Source organism: Gopherus flavomarginatus, chromosome 10, assembly GCF_025201925.1.
Source record: "Gopherus flavomarginatus isolate rGopFla2 chromosome 10, rGopFla2.mat.asm, whole genome shotgun sequence".
NCBI classification, from domain to species: Eukaryota; Metazoa; Chordata; order Testudines; family Testudinidae; genus Gopherus; species Gopherus flavomarginatus.
In genome coordinates, this window is record NC_066626.1 from 53836053 (window position 1) to 53861877 (window position 25825).

Here is a 25825-nt window from a genome sequence, read left to right on the forward strand (position 1 = left end):
AGAAAGAAGAAACAAGAGTGGAAAAATACAGCTCATAATTAACCTGTGAAACTTACAGCCACTAAAATAATTGAAGGCAACAGTTTAGTAGGATTCAGAACACCATCAGACATTTGTATGGATAATGAAAATATCAGTTATGTTACAGAGGATGAAAAAATATTTTTAAATTTTAAGATGGGATAAAAGCCTCATGCTTCACGTCATAAGCCAATCACTAACTGATAGGGAGTTGGCAGAAAATTTCTCCCATGGGCAGTTTAGTCCATGACGGTCCAGTGTTGGCTTTCATGCAATTTCTGATGAAGGTATAACAAAACAAAAATAATATGATCATGTAATTGTCATAATGCACGCCCACACACCCCAACACACACACACACCCTATTCTAACTCAGTGAGTGGGTTAAGCCCTCTATTCTCCTTTTGCCTGGATAATTGAATGCACTAAGTCTCTAAACATCCAACTCATTTTTGAAATCATCTTCCTCCTGAGCAAAAGAAGATGTACATAGGCAGCTATTTTCTGTGGTATATTTCATGTTCTGGTTCAAGTTAGGATATTTCAAAGCAAAGAAATAGTTTCTCATATATTTGATCACAAGTCCGGAGAAAACATTTGAAGTAGCTGTAGAGATATCATGTATGTTAAACAATATGTGCACCACAGTGAAGTCCACTGTGAAATTTAAGACAAAATAGCCCCATAGTCTAGCACAGGGCTCTCAGTCCTTGTGGGTACTGTGACTACCTTTACTGATCACTTTCTCCCCCCTTCATTTTGGTGCAGAGAACTTTGAAAAAGTGAGCCTTTTAGGTCAATGCAGAGATATTTGCCTGAATCAATAGCTTTAAGAGTTCTCACCTGCCTTGTTCATCTCAAATCAAAGCTCTGTCAACTCTGCAGTCAGAGTTTGGCATTCCCCACACCCACTCGAGACCATGCAATAGAAAACTTTTGCCAGGGAATATGCTATTTTGTTGTAGCCAGTTGCCCAACCTTTTGTTTTCCATCTCTGGTTCCTGCCAGTATGTGTCCATAGGTCTCTTAGTTGACTTGTAGAGCATGTTCTTCACAGCTAAGTAGTAGGGTAGTGATGACCATCCTGTCTTACCTTGTGTTTTCTCTTCCACCTGTCACTCATGGCCTGATTTTCCTCTCTTTGGACTCAGACAGAAACATGTACCAGAGTGCTTGTCAAAAGAGTTGTCACAGTAGCCAAAAGATTCTGGGGCATGCATATAGCCATTAAAAGGAAGGAGTACTGTGCCACGTGAAGACCAACTGTCCATCTTCACAAAAAAAGCCTATTTATTTTTTCAAGCAAAAGCTTATAGATTTACAGAAATCAGGAGACTGTTTCATTAAAAGGCAATATTATAAACAACATCGTTCTCCAAGTGTTATACTCTTGAGTCTGTTGCATTCTGGGGGGCAATTCAGACCAGTGAGGGATTGTGCCACCACTTCCCTTGTAATCCTGAGCACTTTAAATGCTCTAGTGCTGCAAGCTCCCTGCCTGGGATGCTCAAAGTTAGCCAGAAGGATGCACTCTGTGGCCGTATGCCGTGCAACCCTGATTCAGTACTCTCACATCAGCAGTTTGCTTTCTGCAGCAACACAGTCACTTCCTGGTTTCCACCATGTTTGATTATACACACCTGGCAAAATGACCCCAACACCCCTAAGTACAAATTTTCCCAAAACCATGTGCTCTGCAATGTCCAGCCCTTTCCTGGATCATTCAGAGGAATGATAAGGTTGGTTTGTGCCTCTAAAGAGACAAAATGCCCATCTTATCACTAAAAGCAGCAAAGAATCCTGTGGCACCTTATAGACTAACAGACGTTTTGGAGCATCTGAGGAAGTGGGTATTCACCCACGAAAGCTCATGCTCCAAAACGTCTGTTAGTCTATAAGGTGCCACAGGATTCTTTGCTGCTTTTACAGATCCAGACTAACACGGCTACCCCTCTGATACTTGACAGCTTATCACTGTAACTAGAGTTAACAATCACTTCAATTCAAAACACAGCAGATGGCTGGTTTAGATTAAAAGGCAAACAAATTTATTAACACAAGTTGATGGGATTTTAAGTGACACCAAGTAGCAGGAATAAAGTTAGAAAGGGTTACAAACAAACGTAAAAGAAATACAATTATATTGATTAAGACCTAACAAAACTACAGTCCTGGTTCAAGGTAAGAGTTTTACCACACTTCCTTCAAGGAAGATGGCTGATCACCCTCTTAACAGCATCTCCCACAAAATCCCGTTCCTTTCTCAGGTGAAAGATAGAGGCAAAGAACTCCACATTTATTAATGGTCCAGGGAACATCTGAAATGGATTCTTCTGAAGGTTAAGCCCCAAAGTAAAGTTCATTCAAGCTGTGAGGAAGAAGACATGGATTCTACAGGTCAAGAAAATTCCTGCTGGTTTCTCCCCACACTAGTGTTTGCTAGAATGCAAGTGGATCTGTTCCTGCCCTCTCCGATGCAGTGAATCAACTCTGGAGGTGTCAGCTTGTCCTTTGTCTCGGAGAAACTGGTTTACCCACTCCCAACACTTGTCTGGTAGACACATTTTCACATTCCCTTGGATGTTTACCATACATACACCACTGAAGAGTATTAATTATCAATAGCTGGGGAAACAGACTGCACTCTATGCCTTGGCTGTGGTTAATATTATGTTGGGATCTGCAGATCCTAGTCAAGCTAAAAAAAAACAACAGTTCCCTTCTCTGGTGATGTAGTCAGCCAGCAAATTCACATTATTGCTGCAGATGTTAAGCTATGGGCACTCACTCAATGGTGGCAGTTCGTCTTGCACACCGAAGTTCATTGGTTTTCATATGGCAACATTTGAGAATCAGTTGCTTTTAGCTCACAAAAGAGATAAGGATTTTCCTACTGAACGTGGTTCTGTTCTTACTTCATTTATTAACATTGGCTTGTTCTGAATGCGTCTCTCCAGAAAACATTATGAATATCCTCACTCTGACTTATAGGATTGACCAATTGCTAAATTTACACTACTGCAATTGTCTCACCACTTCACCAATGGTTGCTCCGGGTGGCTGCAGTGTACAGCGTAGTGACAGCTGAAGCTAGATGAATAATGCAAATGATATTTGATGAGCAGTCATTTAAGCATTCAGACATTAGCCAAGATGGCTTTGGGGAAATCCTTGGGGAGCAGAGTTTTACCAATATGAGCTATGTACAGAAGGTTCCAAGAAAGTTTCTAGAGACTCCTTATAATTATTGTCTAGATATCACAATGATGGGTGCTCTAAGAACACCTGCATGGATGTATTTCCATGGAGGCATTCCCTATCCCATTGGCTTTCTGGCTAGTTTCTGATTAAATAGGGAGGGAATTTCTGGGGCAGTTTTGGTATGGAAGAAGTTGAAATTGAGAATGACTGATATAGGTGAGAAATTCTGCTTCCTTGCAGAATCCTTCCTAAAAAGAATTTAGCTAGCAGTATACAGACTACTAATGCTTGAAATCGGAAACTGAAAAGTGAGACGTTCCCATTAGTCAGATATCTAAGTGATGTGGAGTAGACAGTATAAGAAGAGTGGGTAGTCTACACAGAGCTAGGTGCATAATGTTTTTGTTTTACAGTGCAATAAAAAAATAATTCTGTGATTTAGCATTTCTTTAAACTATATTGGTGGAGATGAAGTGTGTTTCACTGCTCTTCATGTTTCTTCTACTTCTTGTTACCATGCAACAAACCCTGTTATACTATTACCAAAATACTGTTGCTCAGCTTACGTGTGTTCATAATGAGTATTTTATATTTGGTATAAATTGGTTATGATGGTCTTTGAACACATTGTGGCCTGAAGTTAAAGAAAAGAATGTAGAAATCTCTCTCACTTGCTTTTGTTAGGGCTGCTGTGGACATTTGAAGGTCACCGATATCGAGCGCCTTCATTTAACGTTACAACTATTCTCCAGTTTTCCCCACCCCTTTGTGCCATGCCTTGCCCTTTCTTCTAGCATACATAGCTTCCTTTGGGTCCTTTGTTAGTGCTGTTCTGTGCTGCCAGCTCTTTAGAAGGCAGTGCAATCAATATCCTTCCTCAGGAGTTCAAACACTTAGGCCATGTCTACTCTACCACTTTTATCAGTATAACTTATGTTGCTCAGGGGTGTGTGAAAAAAACAAAACCCACACACACCTGAGCAATATAAGTTACACTAATAGACGCGCAGGCTTGGGCAGCGCTATGTCAGCAAGAGAGCTTCTCTCCCTGACATAGCTACTGCCGCTCCTGGAGGTGGTTTTATTATGTCGATGGTAGAGCTCTCTCCCAGCAGCATAGAGCAGCTATGTGTTGCTGTAAACTCACTAGTGTAGACATGGCCTTGCTTTACTTTTATGATATGCTTAATCTTCAGTGGGTCTGGAGTCACAGGCACTGACTTTCCAAAGCGTCGGGTGTTTCTTGACCCCTGGGTCTGCCCCAGGTCCCTCCCCCACTCTACCCCTTCCTCCAAGGCCTGACCCCCACCCACCTCTTCCCACCCCCTTGCCTCTTCCCACCAGTTCCACCTCCTCCCTCAAGTTCCTCCCCCTTTCTCTCCCAGCCTCCTGCACACCACAAAACAACTAATTGCAGCGAGCGGGAGGTGCAGAGGTGGGAGGAGGCAGGCACTGATCCACGGGGCCCACCAGCAGGAGAAGCTGATAGGGGGCTGCTGGTGGGTGCAGAGCATTTTTTCCCTGTGGGTGCTCCAGCCCCAGACCCCCCATGGAGTCAGTGCCTATGTCTGGAGTGGAGTACTGAAGTTTCTCAAGAGCATGTCTCACTGTGTTATCTAACTACAAAAAGACCAATAGGTCTGAGACCTACATACAGTTGCAAAATAGCTACTTGGGATACTCACTCCAGAAATTACTTAAATGCCTGTAGGAAATGTGAATTTAGGAATAGGCAGAAAACTGTCACTCCTGAAAGTTTTTACCATGCTAACGTTTAAAGAAATTCAAATAGTTTTTGTAGCTCTTTGCACTCATTCTGGTCCCACTGGGCTGTCTTCAAGATCTAGACATGCAAAATATACCACGGCAATCACCAAGTCCACTGGTCTTGTTCAAACTGTTACCTTGTATTCCTCCACCCTCACCTAGGTTCCTGTGCAACCTTTTTTATATCGTCAGATAGAGGGAAAGGGGCAAAGAAGAGCAGAGATGAATCCATTTATTATCAAAGGGATCTAGCAACCTTCAAATCTTTTGAACCCTCTAACACTTCCCCTAATGAAATTACCTGAAAGAAAGCATTGGACTAGTAGTGGTCAGAACATTTTTGATAACATGTTCTTTTAAATCAAAATATGCATTTTTGTCAAAGTCAGAACATTTACTAGAAACACACTGATTTCAATGAAGTTTTCAATAGGAATGTTACTGAGGTTCAGATTGGGCTCACTGAGATCCCTAAATCAAATATCCGACCTTTGCAATCAAAAAATGGCTATTTCAACACAAATCCATTTCCTGGAAATACTCAAAAGATTTTGTTTTCATTCCAACATGGAACTAAAATTTAAGGTTTCAGAATTTAAGTTGCTTGCAAAGCAGGATGAGCACTCACAAGCGAAAGTAAAAATGTAGTTCTGGCATGAGGATATAGGCTGCTATGACAGAACCTTTGAGATGACACATAACCTGTAGCAGCTTGACACTATTTTCAACACTAATTTCTTTTTCCACTTCTTATCTTTGATATATTGCTGCTTATTACATGTGCACTAAACAGTACTGTTCATTTCTGTGGCAGCTTATGAATAGCCAAGTTGAAGAAGGATATAGATTCAAGAATGAAAGACTCTTTAAAGTATATAGGAGGGAAGGAAATGTAGTCCAATGGTTATAGTATGGGATTGGGGAATCAGGATTCTATCACTGACTTGTTATGAGACACAGAGCAACTCACATAACCTCTTTGCCTAAACTTCCCCAGTATTAAAATGGGAATAATACCTACCTCATAAAGGTAACTTTAAGATTAACTGATATTTTCAAAGCACATGGAGATGCTAGAATAAAAGGCACTGTACACAGTTAGTGCATGGTGCAGTAATATTTGATGTTGTTCAGGTGACAGGAATGATTTATTTACTTTCCATTCAAGGAAAAACAAACGGTAAGATTCAGAACCTTAACGAGTGGAATCTGCTCCCCATCCCCTCCTTCCCCCCCCCCCGCCCCATCCAAATGGAATATATTCTTTTGCCTAATCTTAGAAAGAGTATTACAAAGATCATCTGTGCAGTTCTGCACTATCATGTAACCTTTTCATAAATTCCATTCACTGCCATACCATACCACCATGTTAGTTCTGGGACATTCATCTTGAAAGACTGTTTGAAAGATGCATGACACTTTGTCTGTAAGACTCATGTGTGATCTGCAGAGAGCAGAAGGGTGACAGGTTCGTATCATTGCTAGCCATCAAGCAGTAGATTTTATGACAATAGTAGATCAGGCACAATTTATATGCCCGTCAGTTCATCCACAGTATTGAAATCAGATATTTTTGGGGGCGGGAGGGAGGGGAATAAAAGTGTGTGTGTGTGCGTGCACACATCTCTCTCTCTCTCTCTTTCGTCAGAACTGGAACAGCTGCAGGAATTTAACTGATTTCCTTAGAGACACTGACATGCTCTCTCTCGCTTTTATTTTTAAATGGCTCTCTTTAAAAGCCAACTTTTTTCCTGCTATGTCCCCAGAAATCAAGGCTCTAGTACCTGCCTAGATCGCCACAAACTGAACTGGCCAAAACATTTTTTTTTTTAAATGGGAGCAACTGTAATTATACATCTCTCATTATAATGGCTCCTCAGTCCATCTCCACTCTTATGCACCTCCTTTTTTGCTTTCCCATACTACAAGAACAAAAGGGAAACTCAATGACATTTAAAACCTGTACATTTAAAACAAATAAAAGGAAATACTTCTCTCATAACATGAATGGTGTGTGGAATTTATTGCCACAAGCGGTTGTGGATTTTTAGAGAGGGCTAGGTAATTTTATGGCCAATAATAAAACATGTAGTTGTGCATGCTAAAATAGAATTAATCATATCTCATGCTTCAGGGTAACAGTTTATTGCCCCAAGGTTCAAAAATTATTATTTTTTCCTGTCTGCAGCATTGCATAACTGCCCTGTTTCCCCTTTCTATGAAGCATCAATTAGTGGCTACTGCTAGAGGCAGGACATCTGCATTTAAAGGACCAATACTCTGATGTAGTATGGCACATGTACTGATCCTTCCTTGACCCAAAAGGAGAAGTTATGGAAGGAATATTCAGTGACTGGATAAGGATGGTAAACAGACATATGTGAAACTTTATAACAAACTTTAATCTTTTTCTCTCTGAATTCATGTACAAAAACCTTAAGGCTTCAAAGGGTTTCTATATTAATTTTATATTAAAAAGTATTAAAAAAATGAATACAAACGATAAAACCCTAAAATTAGTTTTAATTCCCCTAAGAGTACATTTGAAAGGAACTCCTTTTAGGGCTAGATCATGTCTCCTAAATCCTGAGATACTGTGGGTAGGGTGAGAAGAGTATGTGTGGCCAGCATCAGTAGCTGTGGCAAATCCCAGGTATTTTGGCTGGGGAGTGCCAGGGTGTGACCAGGTGCCTGGGATGGACCACAATGGAATGCCACACTCAGGGCAGACTTCAAGAAATAGGGCAGACAATCCCCAAATATGGTGGTTTATTCTATAATTAGATTCACCAAGACAGCTTCTGCAGTACCACTCTGGTTAACCAGAAGCCAAACAGTCCCCTATAGGCATTCCAGCCCTTGGCTCCCATCCAGACAACCAAAATCTAATATAGTGAGTGGTTACTGAAAACCCATTTCACCATATGTGAGATTCTTACTGATCCTGAAGGATCAGACACTTACCCCCAGATCAATATGAATCTCAGATCTTATCCATATCACACTGTCAGCCAGTCATTACTAAACTAACTGAAGTTTTATTCAATTAAAAAAAAAAGGAAGCATAAATGGTTAATAGACTGTATACATACAAATGATCACAAAGTCCTTATATCAGGTTTGTAAAAGTGATGGAACAGACTACTGGCTTGTAAAGTCTCTCTGGTAATTTCCAAAAGATCAGAAGGTCCTCACTCCATAGTTCAAGATGCTCCTTTTTGCAGGAGCGGCACCAGGGTTTCTGGCATCCTAGGCAGAATTCGGGGGGTGGCATTTTGTGCGCTTCCCACGGGGCGCGTGGGAGCTTCTGGTTCCGCTCCCATCGCGTCGCCGAAGAAGGACCCTCCACCGAAATGCCGCAGGCAACAGCAGCAGTCATTGAGCTGCTCAGTTGCCTGCCGCTGTTTTCCGCGGCACATCAGCAGAAGGTCCTTCTTCGGTGGCACGACGGGAGCAGAACCGGAAGCTCCTGTGCGCCCCGTAGGGAGCACACAAAATGCCGCCCCCTGAATCCTGGTGCCCTAGACGACCGCCTAGGGTCGCCGAATGGAAGCGCTGGCCCTGCATTTTTGTTGTAAATCCACCATCCCCAGAATTAGAGCAAGAAAGATGCAAAATTGAGTTCTCTCAGAGGTCTTTTATATCCTTTGCCATGTGCCTGAAAATTTACGGTCCCATACAAAGCCTACAGCCCAGGTGTATGGAAAATTACTAGCCCAAGATGGCATCTAGGGTCACATGAGCATAGCACATGTCCTTACACGGTTTGCTGAACTGGAGGTGGCCATTGGCTCCTTGCTCTCTGAGGCATCCCCAAGAAGAGCTATCTGGGTGGGATGAGTTTCTTCAGTGGCCCACTGTGAGAGTGGAGTATCCTTGATGGGCCATGAATACATAGATCACAGCTATCTGGAGGGTGTCACCCAGGAATACGAGCACAGGTTTAAGATACAAGTACATAGCCAATATTCATAACTTCAGATACAAAGACGATACATGCATATAAACAAGATAATAATACTTATCAAGTCCTAACTTTTCCAGTGACACCTTCCGTGATACACAATTTCCATAAATCTTATACAAAGTGGAACAGTGGTAACAACAGTGATATAAATGGTCACCTGTCTTATACACAGCATCACACAAGGGCAGCAGAGTGATACTAGGCAGGTTGGAGAGGGAACATGATTAGGAATGGCTGTTACACTTTTTCTTTAGAGGTACAGAATGTTCACCACCACCACACACACACACATACTCTTGCTGGCCTTTCTGTTTCAAAGATGAGCAGTACAGGATTACAATGTGGTTAAAGTTAGAGAAGTGTGCACCTTCTTACTCAAAAGTTCCACCCCTGCATTACCCCCCGACACACACACACACACACACACACACACACACACACTTACCCCCTTAGTATTTCCATTTGTTCTAGTTACAAATAATAGGCCAGTTCCTCACCTGGTATAAACTGGCATAGCTACATTCACTCCAGTGATGCTATGCTAATTGGCACCCTTAGAGCTAGCCCAGTGTTTTCACTTAAAAAAAATCTGAGCCAATACATCTATGGGACACTGTACATTCAGGGGGTCTGGAACAATTTTATAGTGGGGGTGCTGAGAGCCATTGAACCAAACTGTAGACCTGATATATAATGAAAACCACTTCAAGACAGGGGGTGTGGCAGCACACCCAGCACCCATGTGTATATTGCATAGAAACATCTATTGCACAGAACATCATTGTGCTCATCTTCCCTCTGCTACCCCTTCCGTCTCTTGTTATGACCATTTGTTGAATTTTGACTCAAGTTATATTGTAAACTTTTCACAATGCTTATTCTCTGTTCGTCCAGCACCTAGTACCATAGGCATGGACTCCAGGGCTGGAGCACCCACAGAAAAAAAAGTGAGTAGATGCTTAGCACCCACCAGCAGCCCAGCTCCCCTCCCACCTACCTCTCCCCAGTTGCCCCACGGATTGACTACTCCCCTCCCCCCAGGGCCTCCTGCTGCAATCAGCTGCTTTGTGGCATGCAGAAAGCACTGGAGGAGGAAGAAGGGGAGGAAGAAGGATGAGCATGCTCAGGAAAGGGGAGGAATTGGGCAGGAAGATGTGGGGCAGGGATAGGGCTTTGGGGGAATGGGTCAGGTGGGGATAGGGCAGGGGGCAGAGTGGGAGGTTGAGTACCCCCGGGACCCAGAGGAAGCTGGCGGCCTGTGCCTAGTACAGAAGGGGCCCATATCTCATTCCCATAGAACCCAGTAGCTCCAAATAATTGTTACTGATACACCAAGCTAGAGTTAACTATTGTCGTCATCATTGCAAAAATCTCTAATAAAAACTTCAACCTAAAATTTCAAATCCTGGGATGAGATTGAATGGCTAATGAGGAGGAAACAGTCTTTATTTGCATGCACACCAAATCCACTGGAAGTCAATGGAAAGACTCTAGATGAGTTAAATGGGCTTCAGATCAGACCCAAAACAAACTTGATCAGAAACCCACTGCTGCACAAAACATAGAACCTTCAGCTATAACCCTCTCCCGCCCCCACACACACATATACTGAAACGCAGAACAGCATGAGCTTTCTTGTGTGTTAGGAAGCCAGGCATTCATTAAAAGATCTTCCTTCTGGACTTGTTAAACTGGCTGATTGGGAGCTCTTGGGATTTATTTTCATCCATGCTGTGCTCTGACTGTAAACACAGTTCTTCCTCCTTTGTTTTTATTTCATGAAGGTTTAAAAGGAGTTAATTGATATGGCCATCTTCTTCCCAGGTAGAAGATCTGTAAACTAAGACACAATCATACAAAAGTGGAGGTTTAAGAGGCTACACAGTCCAAACAGACCGACCACTCAAGTGGGCTTGAAGTCTTGGATTCTAGTTCCATCTCTACCCAGCCTTCTCTAGACCCTAAGCATATCTTTTAGATTAGAAAGACATCAGGGCATGTCTGACACAAATAGAGCTATTTCCTGCAATGTCCTTGAAAACCCTTAATGGATTAGGTTTAGGTATCTTTGGAGTCTGTTGTATGGAATGAAAGGTTATATATTATTCTGGGATTGGACATAATCTCTTTAAGAGGAATCATGTGGCCAATCCCTGGGAAATGTTGTGAGCATCAAATGACTTTTAAGCAATGTGCCAGACGAGAAGGAACTTTTGGGATAGACTAAATTAAATCGGTTTCTGAGGAAATACCTGGTGGGAGGTGAATGCAACTTCTTACTTCCAGACCCAGCCTTTTGAAGCTACACTCTGAGGAATGTACCCATTGTCTGCTGATTACCTGTTCCCAGAATCTGAAGATTAAAGGCCCAAGATGTATAAAGGAGACACTGACTCTTTCATGATGTTCTTGTTCTGAACTGAGGCCATTATGAGCTTGTAATTACAGAAAATCCCCTTTGTGGGGTTTGAAGGACTCACCACTGACCAAAGCCCTTGTTGGAGTCGGGGTCATTTCTGGTAAGCTTATGAGTCATGATCATCTGTGTAGGTTCTTTTATTGTCTTCTCTAATACTTTTTACTTTAAGGATAAATGTGCTTGTTTAGAAAGCTGTGTAGTAACTTATAATTGCTGGCAATTAAGCTGTTCACAGCCTTCAAAAAGAAAGAGCAAAGCTCATGCTCTGACTGGTTCAGGAACTCTGGTTGCTGGGGTCTGACAGTGTAGGCAGGGAACTGTGCTGTCTGGAAAACCCCAGTCAGGAGGGAAAGAAATGCAGGTCTTTGCTCAAGAGAGGTGATGGCTGAGGAGCCAAGAGCCTAAAATTGGGCATCTTTGGTGGACCACAGAGTGGGAAAATAGGGGTGCAGTTGCCCAGAACTGTGACAGTCTAGATTACAGTTGCTGCAGTGTCATCATAGTCAATGGAGTTTCTGTTGATGTAGCTAATCCATTTCTCTGAGAGGCAGTATTGAGGTCAACTGACGAGTTCTTCCATTGATGTAGACGCATCTACACTGGGGGTTAGGTCAATCTAACTATGGCACTCAGGGCACAAAATTTATCACATCCCTGAGCGACGCAGCTAGGTCAATCTAATTTTTAAGTACAGACTAGACCTCAGTCTGTTCTAATGGTACACCACAGTGTTCTCAGCCAGCAATCCGGGGCCCACTAGGGGGCCACAAACAGGTTTCAGGGGTTCCACCAAAATAAACCAGAGTGGGGCCAGCATTAGATTTACTGGGACCCAGGGCAGAAAGCCCAAGCCCAAGCCCATCGCCTGGGGCTGAAGCCAAAGCCTGAGCAACATAGCTTTGTGAGGCCCCAGGCAATTGTCCTGCTTGCTATCTGCTAATGCTGGTCCTGGCTTTTAATCTACTGGATATGCAGAAAAAAGTTGTTGTGGCAGAGATGGGCTGTGGATTTTTTATAGCATGATGGGGAGGCCTCAGAAAGAAAAAGGTTGAGGACCCCTGGTATAGCAGATAGTGAAATAAATCAGCAACATAAAAGGTCCAAAGTAGTAGTTCATTGCAAATAAAACAGCACAGATAACAGAAAATTTGAATTCAAAGTATGTCCCTCCCCGATTGTGATTACTTTGTAAACAGAAGTCATTGTCAAATCTTGTCCTATTTTAATCCATATTTAATTATTATATAATTATTTGGTTTAATTAAATATTAAATATTAATTAAAAGGATTTAAATTACTGCTAATGAACAAAAGTCACACAGCACTTGGTAACTAAGGAGCTCATGATATGTTCCAATGGGTCTTTCTCATTGCCTCTGCGGTAAAAAAAAATAAAAATAAATAAAAATTAACATGCACATGTGACCTCCCAAAATAGACCATATCCTCATATGCTGAAATCATCCCATCCATAGAGAATAATGCCACTCACAATACATGAAAGCTGCTGTTAATTGTTAACAATTGCCGGCTGTATGGACGCTTTTATCCCTTTTGTGTACCTGACTGTCTCAACCAAAAAGCTGTCTGGGACTGCTGAGATTCCACTGAGAATGTCCATTAAAACAATCCTATCACCTGCAAATACATTAATGCCGTAGCCCTTCCATCTAAGCTATCAAAGATCTACATCTCACTGTGGACAATCAAGACAGATTGGTTAGGATGTAACTTTCAACAGGGGGATTAGCAGTTTGCTCACTCCAATCATTTTATTGTAAAGGAGAAAGTCTGACTTTTACAGACTGCAAGACGCTAAAGCGCTGTATTGTCCAAGTGTTTTCCAATTTAACTTTTGACTTGTTTTCAAGAATGTCCCTTTCCTTCGCCAGCTGCAATGCGATACTGAATTGTGACCTTCTTAAAGAACAATGATGAAAAATACGGGTCCCACATTCTGACTGTGGAGCTCAGGAGTCACAACCCTGGCTGAGGGAAGACTGGGCTGAGAAAGTTTTAAGCCTCCTTTGTTTATCCCAGATTCTGAGTCTGCCTCATCACCCTCCATTAGTGAAAGTAATGCTTGGGACTGCTCTCGCCCTGGTTTTCAACAGCCTCCCATCAGCAGCCACCCTACCAGAATAGTCAAAGCAGAGAGTTCCACCTCTTTTCCCAGGACTGCTCTCTCCAGGCCATATTTGACACACCCAACAGAGGTGGTGAGATGATGGCAGCATAGGTATTACCCACCATCTGGAGAAGAATTCCTCCCTGGGATGGATCTAGTCACTTTCCAGCCTCATTACACAACAGGAGCAGCATAAAAGGGGCCAGAACACAGCCGAGAATCAGGTCTGTAACTTATCTAGAGAAAATAGATAAGGGCCAGATTCTGACAGTACATTACGCCGGTGCAAATCTCATAACTCCACTAAAATCAACGGCATTGCACTGGATCTACACAGGTATTAGTGATCAGAATTTAATCTAGGAAGAATTAATTAAAAATAATATTATATTACATAAGAGCAGTAGTAACTGAATTAGAAACACCTCCTCAATTACAACTGATAAAAGACAATTGGTGCCTTTTTATGGAGAAGCATTGCTAGAATTAGAAGTTTTTCCATGTCCAAGACCTGAATATGAATAATTTCCCTTTAACTATTGGTGATCCCATTTGGAAAACTGGTTAATGAATTTGTACTGCAGTCTTTATTCTGGATTAAAATGTATGAGATCATTTAATGTCAGTCAAAACCAGCAGGTACTATGAAGGAGACAGGTTTGAAATGCAAATTCAAGAGGCATATAAAATTATCTCCTTTCAAATTGATACACAGCGTATACTATGGTGTACTACAATCATTAGCCTGACTAGTGCACAGATGTATACTTAGGGCCATATCTTCTCCACTACTTTTAGATCCTGAAGAATGAAAGGCATGGAAATACTGGTAAAAAAAAAAAGTACAGTAAGCCTATAAGAAAAGAAAAGAATCCTAAGTAGCACCATACCTTCAAGTTATGGAAGCATTGTATAGCTGAGGCTAAGACAAGCAGCTTGGGGCTGGGAACAGAGTATGTAGCCAGAGGAAAGCCATTCTCTGGGACATCATTCTCTGGCAAATTCTTCAGGTAACATCCACATTAATTAATGCTGTCAATTGCCTTGCATATTCCCACTCTGTGCTTTCAAGCCCTCTATCCCAGAGAAGAAAGGAGCTGTACTACTATTGCCACTGTGACAGTTTTCACTAGATCTTGGGTATTTATGAATATAGGTCAACTATAGATAGGGACAAAGATTCACCCTCTGTTAGTATGTGCCTACTCATGAAAGTCGTGATCAGATATTTAGAATAATTATATACATGTAGTCAAGTACATCCATTTCTAACAGAAACGGTCATATCCCTATTACTTCAATTTAATTATCATTGTTTAAATAGGATCTTGAGGCTTGCCACAGAATCATAGAAATGTAGGACTAGAAATGTAGAAGGGATCTTGATAGGTCATCTAGTCCAGTCTCCTGCACTGAGGCAGGACTAAATATTATGTAGACCATCCCGGACAGCTGTTTGTCTCATCTGCTCTTAAAAACCTCCAATGACAGAGATTCCACAACCTCCCTAGGAAATTTGCTCCAGTGCTTAAATACTCTTACAGTTAGGAAGTCTGCCCCAATGTCTAACCTAAATCTCCCTTGCTGCAACTTAAGCCCATGCTTCTTGTCCTGTCCTCCATGGATAATGAGAATAATTTACTACCCTCATCTTTATAACATTCTTTTACATACTTGAAGACTGTTATGGTGTCCCCATTCTGTCTTCTCTTCTCCAGACTAAACAAACCCAATTTTTTCAATCTTTTCTCATAGGCCATTTAGTCATTTTTATTGCTTCCCTATGAACTTTCTCCAATTTGTCCACATATTTCCAGAAATGTGGTGCCCAGAACTGGACACAATACTCCAGTTGAGGCCCTAGCAGTGCTGAGTGGAAGAATTACTTTTTGTGTCTTGCTTACAACTATCTTGCTAATACATTCCAGTATGATGTTTGCTTTTTGCACATTACATTGTTGAGTCATATTTAGTTTGTGATCTGTTATAACCCACAGATCCTTTTCTGCAGTACTCTCTCTTGGGCAGTCATTTCCCATTTTATATTCGTGCAATTGATTATTCCTTCCTCAGTGCACTACTTTGCATTTGTCCTTACTGAATTTCATTCTATTTAATTCAGACCATTTCTCCAGTTTGCCAAGATCGGTTTGAATTCAAATCCCATCCTCCAAAGCACTTACGACCCCCCTCAGCTTGGTATCATCTGCAAACTCTATAAGTGTAGTCTTTCAGCCATTATCCAAATCATTTATGAAGATATTGAATAGAACCGAATCCCTGAGAGATTCTTGTGGGAGCCCACTTGATATGCCCTTTCAGCTTGTCTGTGAATCATTGACACCGATTATGAGTATGGTTTTCAAACCATTTGTGCACCCACTTTATAGAAGAATTGTCTAGGCTGGGGTCAGCAACCTATGGCACGCAAGCTGATTTTTAGTGACACTTTATTTCCAGCGTTCCACTATCCAGAAGGCTGTTACCCTGTCAAAGAAGGATATTAGATTAGTTTGGCATGGTTTGTTCTTGACAAATCCATACTGGCTGTTACTTATCATGTTATTACCTTCTAGGAGCTTACAAATTGATTCTTTAATGTTTGCTCCAAAACATTTTTCATTTTGTTCACTGAGGCTAACAGTTTTCATGCTGGAAAAAATTGACTTCTGGTGTTCTGCAGTATCAACCTGAGTAACAAAATCAGTTTTGTACAATTAATATTTGTATTGTAGGAGATCCTAGAAGTTCCTTGCTTGAAAAGTTTAAGAGATAAATTTAATATCAAGATGGAGCACATGGACATGAACAATGAGAGGGAAATGGAGGATGATTGCAACAAAACTGTAGTTACATAGGACCAGATCCAAAAAGGTATTTAGGCTCCTAATTTCAATTGAAATCAATGGAAGTTAGGAGCCTAAATACCTTTGTGGATAGGAGTGATATGCTAGCTACGTACACAGCTTGATGGTTAAGAATCATATGTTAAATTAAGAATAGATTATTATTTGTATTTACTGGTTATTTTATTATTATGTATTGGAGACAGCACATCTAAAGTTCCATAGCAGCTGCCATTTTCTTAATGAAAATGTGTATGTGTTGCTACATTACAAAGATTTATATTCACTTTAATTGGATTTAAGTCTTCATTTAAATAATGCTCTTAGTTTACCTAGTAGGATGAGATCCCTACCGTAGGCATCTGAATGACTATGGATTACATAATTGACATGCTGACTAGTCACAGCATTTTATCTCCAGCCAAAAGGACATGATATACTGCTTACTTCTTGACTGTCATACTCTGTCAAAAAAAACTGAGGACATTACTCACTTCACCTCTCTTCAAAGGAACCACCTGATCAGCATCCTATACAGCAAACAGGAAAACATCAAAAAAGAGCTCTCCAACCTGGAGACTCTCATTAATAACCAAACTTCTATACAAACGGACTTCACTAGAATAAGACAGGAGATCTACATTACTCACTTCACCTCTCTTCAAAGGAAAAAGGACTGTAAGCTGTCTAAACTCCTACCTGCCACATGGGGCCACAACAGTGGTACCCCTAACCCACCCAGCAATATCGTCAATCTATCCAACTACACACTCAGCCCAGAAGAAAAGTCTGTCCTATCTCGGAGACTCTCTTTCTGCCCTGCCACCCCCACCAACATGATACAGTTCTGTGGCAATCTGGAAGCCTACTTTCGCCGTCTCCGACTCAAAGAATACTTCCAGGACAACACTGAACAGTGCACTGATACACGGGTGCCCTCCCACCAACAGCACAAGAAAAAGAACTCCACATGGACTCCTCCTGAGGGTTGAAATGACAGCCTGGACCTATACATTGAATGCTTCCGCCGGCGTGCACAGGCAGAAATCGTGGAACAACAACATCGCTTGCCTCACAACCTAAGTCGTGCAGAACGCAATGCCATCCACAGCCTCAGAAACCACCCTGACATTATCATCAAAGAGGCTGATAAAGGAGGTGCCGTTGTCATCATGAACAGGTCTGACTATCAAAAGGAGGCAGCCAGACAACTCTCCAATACCAAATTCTACAGGCCACTTCCCTCAGATCCCACTGAGGAATACACTAAGAAACTACAGCATCTACTCAGGACACTCCCAACACTAACACCAGAAGAAATCAACATACCCCTAGAGCCCCGACCAGGGTTATTCTATCTACTACCCAAGATCCACAAACCCGGAAATCCTGGACGCCCCATCATCTCGGGCATTGGCACTCTCACTGAAGGACTGTCTGGATATATGGACTCTCTACTCAGACCCTATGCCACCAGCACTCCCAGCTATCTCCGCGACACCACTGATTTCCTGAGGAAACTACAATGCATTGGTGACCTCCCAGAAAACACCATCCTAGCCACCATGGATGTAGAGGCTCTCTACACAAACATCCCACACACAGATGGAATACAAGCTGTCAGGAACACTATCCCTGATGATGCCACAGCACAACTGGCTGCTGAGCTCTGTGCCTTTATACTTACACACAACTATTTCAAATTTGATGACAATATATATCTCCAGATCAGTGGCACTGCTATGGGCACCCGCATGGCCCCACAATATGCCAATATCTTCATGGCCGACCTGGAACAACGCTTCCTCAGCTCTCGTCCACTCACACCCCTTCTCTATCTACACTACATTGATGACATCTTCATCATCTGGACCCATGGGAAGGAGACTCTGGAAAAATTCCACCATGATTTCAACAGCTTCCACCCCACCATCAACCACAGCCTGGACCAATCTACACGGGAGGTCCACTTTCTTGACACCACGGTGCAAATAAGTGATGGTCACATTAACACCACCCTATATCGAAAACCCACCGACCGCTATGCCTACCTTCATGCCTCCAGCTTCCATCCCGGGCACATCACACGATCCATTGTCTACAGCCAAGCACTGAGGTACAACCGCATCTGCTCTGACCCCTCAGACAGAGACCAACACCTACAAAATCTCCACCAAGCATTCTCAAAACTACAATACCCGCACGAGGAAATAAGGAAACAGATCAACAGAGCCAGACGTGTACCCAGAAGCCTCCTACTGCAAGACAAACCCAAGAGAGAAACCAACAGGACTCCACTGGCCATCACATACAGCCCCCAGCTAAAACCCCTCCAACGCATCATCAAGGATCTACAACCCATCCTGGACAATGATCCCACACTTTCACAGGCCTTGGGTGGCAGGCCAATCCTTGCCCACAGACAACCTGCCAACCTGAAACATATTCTCACCCGTGACTGCACACCACACCATAATAACTCTAGCTCAGGAACCAATCCATGCAACAAACCTCGATGCCAACTCTGCCCACATATCTACACCAGTGACACCATCACAGGACCTAACCAGATCAGCCACACCATCACTGGTTCATTCACCTGCACATCCACCAATGTAATATACGCCATCATATGCCAGCAATGCCCCTCTGCTATGTACATCGGCCAAACTGGACAGTCTCTACGGAAAAGGATAAATGGACACAAATCAGACATTAGGAATGGCAATATACAAAAACTTGTAGGAGAGCACTTCAACCTCCCTGGCCACACTATAGCAGACCTTAAGGTGGCCATCCTGCAGCAAAAAAACTTCAGGACCAGACTTCAAAGAGAAACTGCTGAGCTTCAGTTCATCTGCAAATTTGACACCATCAGCTCAGGATTGAACAAAGACTGTGAATGGCTTGCCAATTACAGAACCAGTTTCTCCTCTCTTGGTTTTCACACCTCAACTGCTAGAACAGGGCCTCATCCTCCCTGATTGAACTGACCTCGTTATCTCTAGCTTGCTTGCTAGCACACATATATATACCTGCCCCTGGATATTTCCATTACATGCATCTGAGGAAGTGGGTATTCACCCACGAAAGCTCATGCTCCAAAACGTCTGTTAGTCTATAAGGTGCCACAGGATTCTTTGCTGCTTTTTCTTGACTACCAACATTGACGTACAAAGGACTGGGAATACATATAACCACTATTCCTCATGATGAGCAATTTGACTTCTGTCAAATCAAGAATAACCTCATTGTTTCTGGAAGAGGAAAACAGCATCTATTCTCCTGCCATAGGTAACTTCTTGGATGGTAGTGTGTATGTGTGTGTATATATTATATATATAAAATCAGTACACAAGAAATAAATGAGTAAGGTGCTTGTGAACTTTGAGCAAATCCATTTTGCCTAGTTTCAAACTCATTCATAACGGACAAAGCCTGACAAAGCTGTTATTGGATTCATATTCTGTTTAGAAAACAAGGAAGCAGACTGCTGTCAGAGAAAATAACCCCAATGGAAGAGTGAAGAATGGAGGAGGAACTGAGCTGTACAAAAAACGCAATACTGGTGTAAAGAGAAGAGGAAAAAAGCTAATAAAAGCCAAAGACAGTATATGTTTCAATACTGTAAGTACTGTTGGGCACCTCTAAAATTATCTTAGCTTTTTGGGAGACCCTCCCATTATACGTAACTCATGGCACAGATTCTCCTTTAACTAGAGGAAAAGGGTAATACTTTGACCTTAAGTTAGATTACACTTGAATGAGACAAGGGAAAACTGAGTTACAATTACAGGACTGGGAAGGAGGGAATCTCAGATATTAATTTTAATTTTTCAAAAAATAATCATAGTTTGTTCTTGTATGGCACTTCTATCTGTAGATCTCAAAGCACTTTAAAAAGGAAGCATGTATTGTTATCTCTGTTTTACAGTAGGAAAACTGAGGCACAGGCAGGTGAAATGATTTGCCCAGTGTCACACAACAGGCCAGTGGCAGAGTTAGGAACAGAGACAAAGTTTCCTGGCTTCTAGTCCGATGTGCTATTTACTGCGCTACATTACCTCTCAAATATATTTAAATATCTGAATAGTTCAAGTGGTTGCAAGCCTCAAATTCAATGAGGATCAGCCATCCCCATTCACATATAACATAAAGTCCAAGGGAAATATCTTATGGCATAATGCGAAGATATATATTCTGCATTGCAGAGGTTAAAAACATTCATAATCCACAAATCTATATATACACACACACTGCACAGAGGATCTAAATAAGAAGCCACTAATGCATCCATTTTACAAACAGCTTGTCCTGTACAAATACGATTATAATCATTTTACCTTCCCTCCCCTCCTTTCACTGCAGTGAGTTTCAAGTATCACTTTGGCAGACAATGCTATCACCACTCTAGTCCATAATACAAATGAGAACAGTAAAAATATTTCATTCCCTTAGATGCAATCAGAATAGTGGGGCAGATTCACTTTGCCCAGTAAAAATTGCTATCAGGACAATGAATTAACAGAGATTGATTCTCCCGCACCCCTCCTACACACACTAACTGTGCATCATCTTTGTAGTCCAGATGCACTTTACACTTGCAACAATTTAAAGCAAGAGGATAAATTCCTGATGTACAGTTAGTGTTTAACAAAGCAGCCTATAGTGAAAATAAAACAGATTTTCCACCCATGTTACAATCTAGAGTAGGAAATAAAATTATATGCATCCACCAATCAATTTAAAATAGCTGAAATATACTGATTACATGTGCCAGCACCACATCACCTGAACTATTTGTGTTAACTGCTGGCATACCACGGAGGGTTTGATCTAAACCCCACTGAAGTTAATAGGACACTTTTTGCCAACTTCAATGGGGTTTGGATCAAACCTTAAGAGTTTGGGTTCTGAGTTTGTGATTAAACTAATGAAAAATGGCTACCTTGACCTGCGAAAATAAGAAAAATAAAAAATAATCTTACAATGTAAGGAACAAAAGACAGTGAAAGTTGCTGCTGTCTCTTAAGACAGCCTGCAAATAAACTCTGAGAACTCATATGCTAGTCTCAGCTCCTATGCCACTATTGTGCAGATGTTAAATGCCAAGGTTTTGTCTCTGAAAAGCTAGGCTACTAGTCAGTAAGACAATTGCACTGCAGAATAATCAATTCCTTCCAGGAGATTCAGATACTTTGATTTCTATTGAAGTCAGTTTTTAAGCTGTCTCATGCCCTTAAATGTTTCCTGATGATGTTTTTAATATATTACTCATTTTACAAAATGTCTCTTAAATCCTGTTTCCTCACTGAAATAAATTGGCAATGCATTGCCAAAGCCACAAGGATGTAGTAGTAGTAGTAATAGTCTAGACAGCAGAATAGACAGAAATCATTCCAAGTCCACCTCATCACTCAAGAGCTCATCTGTAAAATTTATGGGGTAGTGATAAAGTGAATTTTAACAGACTATGGTGGATAATATTGCAATTATTGAGATACATTCCTTTAAAAAATTATGAGTTGCTGTAAATTCTATATAGATCCAGATACTTTCATAGCAAATCAGCTCTAACAGTTCCCACTTTCGACATTATCACTTTCAAGACTTTTGTATCTATAAATTAACCTTAACATATTGTATTCGTAACACCTAAACTGGTGAATTAAACCTTAATGGCAGCACTGTAATAAAGACCCACAGTCCCAGGTCTTTATTTTTCTTATCAGCAGACAGGAAATTATATAAATTAATATGAAACATTGCAGATCACACTGTGGGAGGACTGACACTTTAAGGGTACTTAGTGATCTCTGGTTTGGCCAAAATGTCTTTGCCTATGCACAAAAAATAATATTGATATAACTTCAGACAACCCTTTTGTATAGGTGCTGTTAGGGCTTGTGTGCATGTACAGTGCTGCAGCGATGCAAATGCACCAGTCGGGGCAACAGATTCTTCCTAAAATTGGGGGGGCCCACAAGGCCCCATAAGCAGCCCCACCCCTGCCCCTCCTCTTCCCCTTGAGGACCCACCCTCTGGCCAGGAACCAGAGCTGGGCCGGGGAGCCCAGGCCCCTCTACCTGCCCAGGGTGTCCCCCTCTCCCCCAAGAGCAGTCCCCGGCTTGTGTTCCCAACCCCCAGACCTCCCACCCAGGGCATGACTCCCCACAGCTGCCTACACAGCTCTTACCCCAGTCCAGCTCTGGCTTCTGACCTTGGCTGGGGATGGGGCCTTGGGGGCCAAAGAACCACAGCCGGGTAGTGGTAAGAGCTGCCAGGCAGCTGTGGGGCATCACACACCCTCCATCTGCCCTGGCCAGAGGGTCCAGGGGAAAGGGACACAGGCCAGGGGCTGCTCTCAGGATCCCTAACCCCAGGCAGGTGGAGGGTCCGTGGCTCTCCACAGCTCCCCGGGTCGCTCTTCCCAAGCCCAGGCTCCAGCTCCAGCCTGGCCAGGCGGTGGGAAGAGGAGGGGCAGGGGGATAGGCATATTTACTTTCAAAAGTGGGAGAGCCATGGCCCCTTGGCCCCACTATTCTGGCACCCTAGCACCAGAGCAGCTGCACTGCCATAACCCTTAGTGAAGACACCACCTATATTGACAAGGGAGCTCCTCCGATTGGCATAGGTACTCCATGTCCCTGAGAGGCAGTAGCAAGGTCAACAGGAAAAGCCCTCCCATCAACATAGTGCTGTCTACACTGGGAGTTAGTTCGTTATAACTGTACCACTCAGGGGTGTGGATTTGTTTTTCACACCCCTGAGCTATTGTTGTTATACTGGCATAAGTTGCTAGTTTAGACCAGATCTAAGTGTAAGGAATTGTTGATTCGAAGGGGAGTAAAGTACCTTTTACTTTTTTGCTTAAGCTTGGAAAGTCTTCCTCCTTATAGGAACAATAGCAGTATTGTCACCCTCAAAAGATCAAAAATCATGAGTTGGACAAGAGGCAATGTATGGGGGCGTTATGCGGGGTCGTGTCCCCCCAAGGCCAGATTTAGAGGCAGGCAACTGCCTGGGATGCCGGGCTTGGTGGGCACTGGGCTTGGGGTGCTGTTTTTGTTGTTAGTGACAAAAGGGAAAACAGAATGTTTGAAGTAAAACGTTGCAGGTATTCTGTATGTGGATTCATTTTTCACTAAACTCCTAGAATTTTCTGAACCTCTGCAGACTCTCATGGAACCTTCCAGACTTTGAGAACTACATTTTCCTCAAACCTCCTAGACTGTCAGCTATGCTCTGAGAATATAAAGGATGGGAAGTCACCAATCAGTCCTGTATGACAGGGATAAATCATGCAAAGTCATGAAATGGGTTACAAATGCAATAAAAAATAAGTTATCCAAAAGTTTAACAAATGGAGGGATGACAAAGACACTCCTCACCTGGGGCACCATTTGGTCTAGGGCCCTGCGTCCCATCCCTGCCTCCAGTCTGCGGCTCATACAGACTGAGCATGTTCAGTAACATCTGTTGAACCCACTACCCTCCCTCTGCCCCTCCATTATTGACAGATATAGGTCATCTCTGAGGTGAGGCATAGGGAGGCATGCGGGGTCAAGTGCCCCACCCCCAATCTGCTTTCCAAAGGCAGGGAGGGAGAGGGGCTCAGTCCTTCTCTCCCTGCACCTCCCCCGCAGCACATTTGGCTGCTTTCCCTGACAGCCCAGGTAGGAAGCAAGACAGAGCCACTTCTGCCTGACAGAGAGGCCAAACGCACCAGCGACGGGAGACAGGGAGAGAAGGATAGAGCCCTCCCCCCGGTAACGTGGGGCAAGGATAGCGCAGCAGCCCAGGCAGGGTGCAGGACAGAGGCAGTCACTAGGCAGAGGAGACACATGGGGCCATCACATGTCCTCCTCTTTAGATTGTAGCGCCCCCCCACACACACACACACACACACTATAGGGAGGCACAATTCATCTTGGCAAATAGTTTAAGAACTAGTGATCTAACTAATGCATCATGATCCCCACTTGCACATAGAACCTACAATACTTTTTCTGACTGATAAGTTACAGATTTACATATTAAAGAATTTACATTAATTCCTGCTTTTTGAAATTAGTTGAACAGGGTTCAGAGGAATATGTCATGAAAGAGTGCCAGACAAAAATGAGCTGTATATTGTATGCAAAGGCAAAAGAAAAATATGCTCTGTCGTTACTTATGAATAAACTCATATGTTATGTAGCACTGCAATAAAGGAATAGATGACAATCGTAAGTATAAAATGTTAGCTAATGGGCAACGAGCCAGTAACCAGCTTCCTTAAGGAGCACAATGTTATGTAATTTCCCATCATTCAATAATTCAAACAAATGTTAAGCATTTGTAATATTCTAAAAATGACCCTATATAATAAATGTTTCCATCATTCATAAGCAAAAATATCACCTTGAAAAAAAGGTACAGCAGCAGAGACACTGGGGAAAGTGGATGGGAAGGAGGATGTGGCACATTCAGAGGTTCAGAGGGATGGGGGGGAAGGAGGACAGGGGAGAGTTTCAGGGAATAGTTTTAGCTTTTTGCAAGACGCTTCCCTGAAACTCTCCCCCATCCTCCTTCCCTCTATTCCTCTGAATCTCTGAACGTGCCATGTCCTCCTCCCCATCCACCTTTCCCAGTGTCTCTGCTGCTCCTAACAATCCTACTCCATGTCCTGTCCAGCCCCTGAACCACAGAGAAGCAGCCAAGTTGCCTGTAGGCCTGGCTTCAGTCTCATTGACAACAGTAAGGTATGGCAGCCAACTTTATTAAATGCAGCTTCACTTTCACATGCAGACAGGCTGTAGAGAAATGGTAGCCATCTTGCTGGCTTCAGCCCCATTGACAGTAATAGGAGAGGGTAAATTGGTGAGCTGGCAGCCTTTCATCGTGCTTTCACTAGACTAGTTTTAAAAAAGCCACCCCAAAAATCGCAAAAGTTGGCAATACTGGACTAGGCAAGTTTCATACTTCACCTGATCAGTCAAGTGCTTGCAGAAATCTATCCTATCCCCAGGGAAGGGTTCCCTATTCCCCACTCCAGCTGGAAACTTACTATGAGGCTATAAGTGCTTCAGAGCTATTGTACACCTTCTTGAGAGCAGCACATTTTGCCTTCCTGATACTGCTAATGTCATGACAAGGTTGCTGAAGGGCTTTTATAATCTACCCTGGTCTGCATAGATAATTTATTCCTGCCCTTCCCACCAGCCTGGCTCAGGCATAGAAAATAAGCAAATAACATCACAGCTGCTTAATTTTACTGTGTACTTATTATTACTGGTGAACACTCCAGTGCAATTCCCCAAAGCCACTATCTGCTAAAGAGCTATGAGGTCATTACTGCAGAAGAGCTTTGTAACATTCCCCATTTTGGTTTGTGCTGCTTACAATCTGAACCTAACTAGCAACTAATGGTCACTGTTGCTCTACAGTAATGCAGACAGAACAGTTTTAAAGGAGATTCAGTCAAATGTCAAAC

At 42.5% G+C, this 25825-nt stretch overlaps 1 protein-coding gene and 1 long non-coding RNA gene across 2 annotated transcripts in view; both read right to left on the reverse strand.

Moving 5' to 3' along the window:
- Positions 1 to 25825, reverse strand: part of ARL6IP6 (ADP ribosylation factor like GTPase 6 interacting protein 6) — a 253595-nt gene that overhangs the window by 159662 nt on the left and 68108 nt on the right. The gene's annotated exons all lie outside the window — the stretch shown is intronic.
- LOC127058912 (uncharacterized) lies at positions 12827 to 25465 on the reverse strand. The gene is made up of 3 exons (XR_007776490.1): positions 25400 to 25465; positions 16074 to 16194; positions 12827 to 15991 (listed from the first exon to the last, which is right to left on the reverse strand). It is a non-coding gene; the product is annotated as an uncharacterized LOC127058912 (long non-coding RNA).